Genomic DNA, 11,153 nt, shown 5'->3' on the forward strand with positions numbered 1-11,153 from the left:
AATGTTAAGAGATATCCTTAGTGAGGAATCATCTTCCAGTTGTTAATAGCTAATCATTCAAGACTTTACTCAGGAAAATTCCTTGAGATTCTAATATCTCATCATAGGCCTAAAAGCATGTTGTGAAACCTGTGAAACTATGAACCAAAATGAGGCTCTTCTCTGGGTAAATTGACAATCCCAGGCACATGTTACATGTTATGAAAAGTAGAGCAATACATGAGTGGTCTCTAAGTCACTGTAGAGAGAGTTGAATATAAAATGCAAATGTTTGCATGACAAACTTGTATATAGGAAGTACAGGAATGGGTACCAGTCTTTCCCTTTGATAAAAATTTTAGCATTCAGAAGTAGCAAAGGCCTGAGGTAGCTCATGTCTTTATTCAGCAGAGCTGATGGCTTCTCTCTCTCTCTCTCTTTAAATTTTCATTCTGGCAATCTCTAGATCATTTTTTCCCACATTCTGTCAACTATCAATTGTCTTCTGAGCCAAGTAAAGTAAATTGCTTATTTTGTTAACATATAGGAAATCATTAAACATAATTCATTCATGATGTATAAAATGGAAATCAAAATAATGTGGCAGGAGGAAATACCATGTAAAAGATTGACTTTAAATTCAAATTCCTTCAATAAATTTCTACCTACCTCTGAAATTTCCTGCCATTTTTGCCATCTTTCCTAGGAAAAATATCCACTTAAATATACGCTAGGGATTATTGAGTGAAACAGAAGGAGTAAGCATCTCCTAAGACTCACCTGTCGCAATGATTTCCCCTCATGGCAGCCCACTCACTGCAAGAAAATGTATGTGTCCTGTCACTGAACATTCAGAGGGAGATCTGGAAACTTTGAATCAGTAGATTAAATATTGATTTTACCACTCCTCTTAAAATTATGTATATTAATACTTAATATTAATAACATGTCATGTATGAGAAAATAAACAGTTTGATGTCAAGATCATAGGCATTTGGTCGACCTATTTTCACTCTGACTTTGTGTAGAAATCACCATGTATTAGCTGTTCTAAGTATACTACATAAAGATCCTTTAACATTATTTTTTCAAAAGTATATGAAATCTTTATCAAATCTCTATTAAATAAAGATAAATAAAACCTCAAAGACCAATGAAATTTATACTATTTTGTATTCAAAGTGGGGAACAATTATGTACTTTAATAATAAAGCAATTAAAATTATCCTGTACACCTTGTAAATGCTTGGTAAGTATGGCTTCTCCTCTGGGCCACAAGATAATTTGTAAATGCAACATTTATTTTGAGTACTGTTTGCAATCATAAAAGGATGCATCGAAATAGACCAACAGTCTCTCAATATAAACACTTAAAAGGGAAGATGTGTTACTGGAGAGTGAGGAAGCATATACCAGCACAGTTAATACCCTCAGATATTAACACACGGATGCACTGTTGCTGGGCTCAATTTTCAATAACTCTCTGCCTTTGTTTATCCACTGAACCAGATAATGAATCAAATTCTCGAATTCAGGTTACCAGAACAAGGATGAATTGATGTTTTTCACACTGTAGAAAATTTAATTAGAAGGGAAATGTACCTCATTCCCTGTAATTATTCATCCATTATCTCACTACTATATTAAGTCTGAGATGGATAAATTGCTTCAATGTGATTGAAAACTCACCTTAGCAAATCTCAGATGAACATCTTTATATCCTAGAGCACATGATGGAAAAGGAACATGATCACACCATCCAAACATCCAACCGACGACTCGACTTCACTTTCAATTTCTGTCTACAAGGACAAGGTGAATGTTTTGACTATTTGACCTATTTTGCTACCATGACTACCCTAAAATGTCTTGAATGTCTTAGTCTAAATAGTAGGAAAGGAAAGTGGGAAAAAGAGAGAGGAAGGGACAGAAGAAAAGGAGGAAGGAAAGAAGGAAGGAAGTAGGAAGGGAGGGAAGGAGGGAGGGGGGAGGGAAGGAAGGAATTGAAAGCTAACATCTTAAGTTTTACTAGATAAAGCTGTGCAGGAAAATCCAGAAAGAGCCACTAGATGGCAGTGGTTAGCAGAAACACCATTAAAGACCACAGAACTTCATAGAAATTAATAGGACACTGTGGAAGAGAACAAAGAGCAGAAGAATAGAAAGAAGAGCAAGACAAACAAACAAACAACAACAACAAAAAACACTGACCAGTTCGGCTGTATTTAACCTTAGGCATCTGTCAGAGTAATATTGAAGTCAGCTAAGAAACAAAAGCACTGCTGTGAGCGGTGTGTGTGTGAGTGTGTGTGTGTGTGTGTGTGTGTGTGTGTGTGTGTGTGTGAGAGAGAGAGAGAGAGAGAGAGAGAGAGAGAGAGAGAGAGAGAGAGAGAGAGAGAGACAGAAACAGAGACAGAGACAGAGACAGAGAGACAGAGACACAGAGACAGAGAGACAGAGAGAGAGAAGCAAGCACTGGTTTCAATGATTGTACAAGCAGTTTTGTGATAATGCTGATGTATTATTTGTACTAATTTAATGGAAGGAAATTTTAAAAATAAAGATGACCATGGAAGCAACTATGTTAATCATTCCTAGACTTTCTGAGGAGGCACTGAAATAGTCATAGTACACAGATTTAGGATTCTGGACCACAGAATCTTATATCTTAAGTGGTGGAAAAAGTTTGGCTGTCACAGAAGAGTGTAGACTAATCACATGCTCATGCGTGCGCGCATGTGTGTGTGTGTGTGTGTGTACACGCATGCACGTGCACATGCGCACGCGTGTGCACACACACACAAACACTTCAGTTATCAAGAGACATATTAAAATGGGGCTTTGAAGGGATTACAAATTCACAACAACAAACAAAACAGGCCAACAGGCACCTGTTTCAAAACTAGCTTAAACCCCACATATGGTAAATAGATAAAGGTTCATTTAAGAAAAGTAAGGATATACTCTTTTCATAAAAAGTTGGACAATAACTCTATCACTTAACAATCAACATCTTTTAAATTTAAAAATCTCCTAAAATAAGAGTAAACCAGCCAGGCAGTGGTCCCGCATCCTTCTAAGGAAACTCTGTGTTCTTCCCTGCTTCTGTTGAGTTTTTTTCCAGAGAACTTCCTTGTGGCACACACCCTCACATGTAACATCCTCCTACTTGGTTCTTGGAAGGAGATAGGTCTCTGCATGTTATCTAACCTATTCTCTCTCTTTACATTATGCTGTGGGATGGTCTGTATGTCAAATGTGTTGCTCTGATTAGTTAAAATAAATAAAGTACTGATTGGCCAGTAGCCAGGCAGGAAGGATAAGGTAGGTGGAACAAGGAAGAGGAGAAGGCTGGGAACAGGAAGGCTGAGGGGAGAGACACTGCCAGCCACGGCCATGACAAGATGTTATGAACTGGTAAGCCACGAGCCAGGTGGCAAAGTATAGATTAATAGAAATGGGCTAAATATAAGAGTAAGAGCTAGACAATGGTAGACCTGAGCTAATGGCCAAGCAGTTTAAATAATATAAGTGTCTGTATGATTATTTTATATGTGGGTTATGGGACCGCAGGGGCTTGGTGGCACCTGGAGAGAAGCTCTCCAACTACAACATTATATCTAGTTAAGTCTTGTAATGCCGAAACACTATGTATCTTCAGTTTGTGATACTTCTTACTTTGTCTTCTGTTTTTTCTTCTTGATAAATCTGTTTATCCAAACCATAATTAATCCATCAAGGTATCCTGAAATTTTCTGCAGTCCCAGTTACATGAACTCTTTCCATACTAGCTTAAACCCCAAGCATAGTAAATAGATGTCTGTGCATTTAAGAAAAGTAAGGATATACTTTTTTTTCATAGAAAGTTGAGCAATAATTCTATCACCTGTTAACAATCCATGCCCTTTAAATTTAAAATATTAATTTTCTTGGAATTAAGTCTTTGTATATTTTTTAAGATACAAAGAGGCCAATTCTGAGCTTTAAGTAACATCATTATGTGTTTCTTTTCTATTCTTACACAGGTGTAAAGATTCTTTACCTCAGGATCATTGACACTGTGAGTCAGAAAACTGTAGGACTGTCCTGTGCTTTCTAGAACACTTAGCGGTTCTCCAGTCTCTCCCATTACATGCTAGTAGCAGGGGCTCAAAATGGTGTGTTTAGATACTGCCAAGTGTCCCCTTGCGGAAGAGTCAAAAACACCTCTTACTGCAACACTACAAAGTATAAACAACCTCAGTCATCACATTTTGTTGTTGTACTTAGTACAAGTCCCCTTATACTAATCCCCTTTATTGATTTTGTTCTGAGGCTCATCCTTTTAGCCCAATAAATTTTTTAATCTCAGTCATTACTCACAATGTAATTGGAACCTATATGTAACAAAATATTTTGAAGTAAAGCATGTTATTTCTTATTTTCTTATTAGAAACTTATAGTAACAATAAGGGGGAAACGAAAATGGAAACTTCAAATGCTGTAATGAAACACATTACCTCTTGTTATTACTTTAAAGGCAGATGGAGATGGGTGTAATGCAACATGCTTATAATGCTAGAATTCATGAAGTTGAGGGAGGAGGATTGCTATGAATTTGAGGCCAGCCTGGACTACATATTAAATTCCTGAGAAGCCCAGGTTTTAAAGCAATATCTTAAATAGAAAAGTTTTGAGGAAGGCACCTGGGAGAACATGAGTGGAAATGCTGTCTGTTTTTCTTAAGCCAATTTAAATACCCAAGATCCTTCCTGGAGCAGATCCAAGACATTTGGCTGGTCATAAGAATGCTACTGTTGCTGGGCGGCCGTGGTGCACATCTTTAATCCCAGTATTCTGGGAGGCAGAGCCAGGTGGATCTCTGTGAGTTTGAGGCCAGCTTGGTCTGCAGAGTGAGATCCAGGACAGGCACTAAAACTACACAGAGAAACCCTGTCTCGGAAAAAAAAAATGCTACTGTTTGTGGTATTTCTGAGTAGTGTAGGAACACCTCTAATGGGGGTCTCTTGCATAGGGAATGAGATAATAAATAGCTTCCAAATGACATGGAAAACTTCCTTCAAATTCACGAAGTTTCTCCCAAAGTCTGGAAATCACTTTCTTATTTTAAGCTCACTTTCTGTTTATTCTATTCTATTTATTCATTCAGTATATTGCCCCGGATAAAACTTTTTAAGTTCAAGTACTAATGAGGAGATAAGAGGTGGCTAATGTGTGGTTATACAAGCATTGGCCATGTTGACAATAATAAATATGCCCTGCAAAGAACAAAAAGATCTAATTTTGAATACACAAGTTAACATATACTTGCATGCATTGTTCAGAATCAAAGTCAAGATGTATAATAACTTTAGATTTTGATGGAGTAAATTTGCACATTGTCACTTTTAAGGCAAATTCTAAGATGATAGAAGCAATTTATAGCCTCCAAACAAACCAAAGGGATCTGAAGAGTTAGACACCAAAAGATTTTAAGTCAATCTAAAAAAAGGAAAGGAAGAGGAAAGAAAACCACACAGAACACAGATATTTAAAAGTGTAAAATAAGATATATCCACAGGCAAGTACATCAGTAGTAACATGAAATATATATATTCCAGACTGTCTTAAGGTTTGCTGCATATTTTTAAAGTCCCTTTTATATAGGATAGTTACAGTATATCAACTAAAAAATTAATGGAATACTGGAAACAAGTAGAAAAGGAAAATTAATATTCTGGGACTGTAAACCAACTAAACACACACACACACACACACACACACACACACACACACACACAAAACCTAACTTTCTTAAAATCAGGAAATAAATACTTCAATGCAAACACTCTCTCATGTGAAGGAGAACTTCAAAATAACCAAAGACTCACTCCACTAGTTCAAGAAAACTGTTGTTGAAGACACAAAGAGAAACAGGCAAATTCACAATCATACTCAAGCATTTTATATATCTTTCCACTTAATAGAAAGAACAAAGAGTTAAACAATACAATATTTTGATGAACTGAACTATATAAATACCTACTTCTACTATTTATATGTATTTACATGCATTCACATATCACCACGCACTTAAAAAAGGACACAATACTTATAAAATTCATCTGATATAGGTTGTAAAGCTAGTCATTAAAATTATAAATAAAGGTAATATATTCATATATATAAAACACAAAACTCAGGAAGCTTCACACCAATTGTTTTGATAGCTCTTTACTGTAACAACAGCCATACATTTTCTTTTATAATCTCCATGGCTGTGTTTGCATTGCAATGGCAGAGTTCAAAGGTTTTGTAAGAAACCTCATAGAACAACCATAGGATTTCCTGATCTTGGCTTCTAAAGGAGCACCATGTTCACTGGGAATACAATAACATAGTTCCATTAAAACCAGAACTCTAAACCCACTGGCCTTTTGGAGCTTGCCAGTGAGTTAACAGGTATAAAAGAAGGTGAATGTTCTGGCTGGACAGCTAATTCCACATGGATAAAAGGATAACAACCATGCAAGAGACTTTCCTTCTAAGATGGGGTCTAGATACAGGAAGCAGTCTTGAGACTCTCAAATATCCTAGGCTAGTGAGTGAGCTGTTATTTAATGTTTCCAGTAGATGGAGCCAAGGTAATGTAAGTCCTTGACAGAGACTCTACCAGGCTGCAGCAATAGGAAAATCTGTTCCTATGACCTGCCACTCTTGGCCTTAGAAAAGTATGTCTGTATTTCCTATTGCCAGTGCTGTGTGAACAAACCCACCTATGTACCAAATCTATAAATAATTACTGGTTCTGTTTCTGTTGTTGCAAGTCTCAAGTTCTAATTATTATAGGTTTCACAGACCTTTAACTGATTTGGGTTATAAATAAACGTTGTGAACATAATTTCATAATAATATTAACCACAAGTCATACTTTTAAATCAAGTCACATTTGCAAAGTGTGCTCTGTATTAATCTTTGCTAAGCATACTCTTTAGCCCTAGAATTAGCCTTTAATCCGGAACAAGAGCACTTGCTTGATCTACTGGGAGTTTTCCCTCATGAAATGCATGTCTTTGGTGCTGTGAAGTCTCAGTTAAAATATACAAGGCTTTAGATAATTAAAAATGCTTGTTAAACAAAATTAATGAGAGGTTCATTTAAAAGCATTAAACTGCATCCAGCACAATAGTTGAGATCATAGATGCTGTATATAAAAGCCCCAGTGCAAACTCTTGATCCATGTGCTCAGCAACAATGTTTTCAGGCTTTCCTCAGTGTGAATATAGAAACAAAAGGACAACTTTGGAGAGTAGGTTCTCGCTTTCCATTTCATTTGATACCAGGCTCTTATTTACCTGGGGCTTTCTGCAAACTTCAGGCCAGCTGGCCCTTAAACTTCCTGCTGATTCTCCTGTCTGTGCCTCCCATTTCCCTGGAGGAGTGCTGGAATTAGATATTGGCACTGTATCGACTTTCCACATGGGATTCAAGAACTGGATTCACATAGTCAAGCTTGCATGGTGATTGCTTTCACCTGCTGAGCCTTCACCCTGTGTTCAGCACGTGTTCTTCTACGAAGACTACTATACCTGTGCTACATTGAGGTCACCTGAAAAAAAAAAAAAAAAAAAAAAAAAAACCTTTGCAATTTGACTTTAGTTACATTGGAAAGGTCAGAGTTCCTCTTAAATCAACAATGACATGCAGCATAATCTCATGTTGTAAACTTATCTTCCTACTAAACAATGTAATTAAAATATTGGTAAAAATAAATCTGCAAGACTATGAAATAATACTATAAAACAAGGATACAAAATATGTGAAAATTATAGCATACCAAAGAATAAAGCATATTTCAGTAAGATAATTTTTAAAGTATTAAAAGTATTATTATAGTGGCCAAACATATATCAATGAAAATGATATGAAATTCAAATACATCTAATTAATAATAACTTGGAATATAAAGAAGTACAAATCAGCTGGGTGGTGGTGGCTCATGCCTTTAATCCCAGCACTTGGGAGGCAGAGGCAGGCGGATTTCAGTGAGTTCGAGGCCAGCCTGGGCTACCAAGTATGTTCCAGGAAAGGTGCAAAGCTACACAGAGAAACCCTGTCTTGAAAAACCAAAAAAAAAAAAAAAAGTACAATACAAATCACTAAATATTGGTGAGAGGGATAATAATTATCTGTTAAACAATTTGGGAAAGAATAGATGTACATATCTCAATATAATAAAAGCTGAATTTCAGATAGATTAAAGAATGATATGAAAATTATTCTGGAAAGTTTGATAGTATCATTGGCATGGTGTGATTGGTGATGGGTACAGTGTCCTACATCTTGGCTTGTAAACAACAGGATGTTGTCTGAAACCCTGGGCAGTATCTTGAGTATATATCACACCTCAAAGCCAGCTTCCACAGTGACACATTTCCTCCAACAAGGCCACATCTCCCATTAGTGCCACTTCCTTCGGGAGCCATTTTCTTTTAGATCACCGCAGCCATCTACTGCCGGACACGGGACCTACCTAGTATTTGTGGCAGTATACCTAGTAAGACTCCATTGGAGAGAACTGGGTTTCCTTTTGCAAGTTGATGTCATTTGGAGATGGGCTGGGAGATGATGTCCACTTCCCTTTCTCAGTGCTGAGACCCCATCAGGCTCAAACCCGTGCAGGCTCTGTGTATCTGCTACAGTATCTATGAGTTCATATTACCTTCCAGCTGTGTCTGTTTCCCTTGTGTCACTCATTTCCTCTGGCTCTTACAGTCTTACAGCCTCCTTGCCCACATAGTTCTCTGAGCCCTGAGGTGAGGATTTGATGAAGATATGCCATTTAGGACTGAATATTCCAAAATCTGTCACTCTATATATTGTCCATCTGTGGGGTTCTGTGTTAGTGGGGATCTTAACCAACAAAGCATGGCTTCTATCTTACGGAGAGGGCTTAAATCTAAAATTAGAGAGTGGTTGTTTACTTCCACAACTTTTGTACCACTATTGCACCAACATATCTTTTGGGAAGGTCATTATTTCTAGATTGAAATTTTTTTTTCCTGGATTGGTATTTAGCTTTCTCCACTGGTAGCAAGGAAAGTACCTTCCCATACCATGAAAACAAGTCAGTAGGGGGTGAAGGCTCTAATTAGACACTAGTTTGACTTCTCTGTGTTCAATGAAATATATAAATAGTATCTTCAGGAACAAGGCCTTACCATCAGTTTGTGGAAAGCAAGCAGTAGCCTTGGCAATAGCCAAAAGTTTGGGAGTTTCTAAGGAGTCCCATTGGCCAATGACTCGTCTAGATGTAACTCATTCCTGGCTCTGGATATTTCACTTGGTGTCAAAAGATGTCTAGTTGGGGGCATATCCCCCCCCCTGTTATTTGGTGACTCTATTTATAGTTCTTTCATATATATATATATATATATATATATATATATATATATATATATATATATTGTATAGAAGCTTCTACAGTAGGTTTACATATGGCTCCTAAAGCAGCCTTCAATATCAGTTGTTTCTCCCCATATTCCCTCCTTTTCCCTTCCATGCCCCTCCCTGTTTAATTGTCCTGCCCTAGTCTCCTCCTTGTCTCTATTACTACATATTCTATTTCCCATTGTTTGTGAGATACTTCTGCTCCCCCTAGTCCCTTACTCTATACTTAATCTCTGTAGTTATATGGATTGTAACATACCCATTGAAGCCTTAAAGCTCACATCTGAATATAAGAGAAAACGTGCAATAATTGTTTTTCTCACTCTGGAATTAGGACTTCCCTTCCTCCATAATTACCCTTCCTGGTCACGTTAGCCATCCCACCATCACAATTATCCAGCCAGCGTGGAGAATAACAGAATTCAGTGAAATAATAAATGAACACATCCTGGGGACAATTAAGCTTGCACACTTTTGGATAATTTTGCTAAAGATATCCTGAATTACTATTTAAACTGCCTGAACTAGTATCATTTGGTGATGTATTTCAAAGTAATAAAAGAAAACAAGTAATATTTTCTTCACATAGATTCTCAATTTAAAAAGTTAGAAATAATAAAATGTAGAAGAATCAGTGTTATACCTTTAAACAAAGCCACATTAATAAAATACAGAGATAGTTATTTTAAAATAACAATTGTGTAGATACATATCAAAAGCAAGTCACATGAAAATTTTCAAAGCTCAAAATATGCTCTTGGAAAATCATAATGAAATTTAAAAACAGAGCTCATAGAGAGAACTAGATAATTGGAAATCATAGGATGCCCACCATAGATGCAGCTAGGGATGGAATTTAGATAATTTTTTCTTTTCTTTAAAAAGTAAATTATAAGTGTTCAATTAATAAAACTAGGGCCTAATGTAGTCACGTGATTTTCATAATCTATCCATGTTTATGATTATTTCACATTTAAAATTATAACTATTTGATTACTTAAATTCAAAATAATATGATCTTCAATTTATTATTTCAGAAAAAGAATTTCAAGGAATTAAGTAATGTTTTCAAATTTTTCTTCCTTTTGTCCACGTTTATAAAGAATTTTTTCTTTTATAATTCTTAAATTAACTTCCAATTAATAATCATTATAAGAAGAAACAAATCTATGTTTTAATAGGACTCTATTTCAATTAAAGTTAAATAGTCTTATTGGTAGTCTTTGAGGAATCTGAAACTTCTCTGATTCCATTCAGTTCATTAATGAATCATTTTGCAAATCAAATTAACAAACTCTTTCCTCGATTGTTCATTCTCTCCTCACAAATTCATCTTGGTTAATGCTAACAGGAAGATACGGACTAAATCCTTATGTCATAACCACCATCACTTCTTTAATATATAAAGATTGATGGCAATTTAGAGTGAGAATATTGGCCAAGGAACTAGTCAGGCTCACATGTACCCTATGGTCATTTCAGATTCAGCTCCAACCATGGCTGGCTGTGGTTTATTCATCACAATAACCTTCCCACTGAACCTCCACCAGCTAATCTGGAAGGTGGTGCCTATCTTGATAGATTATTTTCTAATACTGAGTCATGCTTTATAGCATTCTTACTTTAGCTTACTTTCTAACTTCCTGCAAGTGCTTTTCCTTCATGGCCAGTGTATAAGGACAGGAATGAATGGCTACATTTCTGGTACCCAGAAGAAAACCAGACATTCAGATGCCAAATAGTAG

Source organism: Onychomys torridus, chromosome 12, assembly GCF_903995425.1.
Source record: "Onychomys torridus chromosome 12, mOncTor1.1, whole genome shotgun sequence".
NCBI lineage: Eukaryota > Metazoa > Chordata > Mammalia > Rodentia > Cricetidae > Onychomys > Onychomys torridus.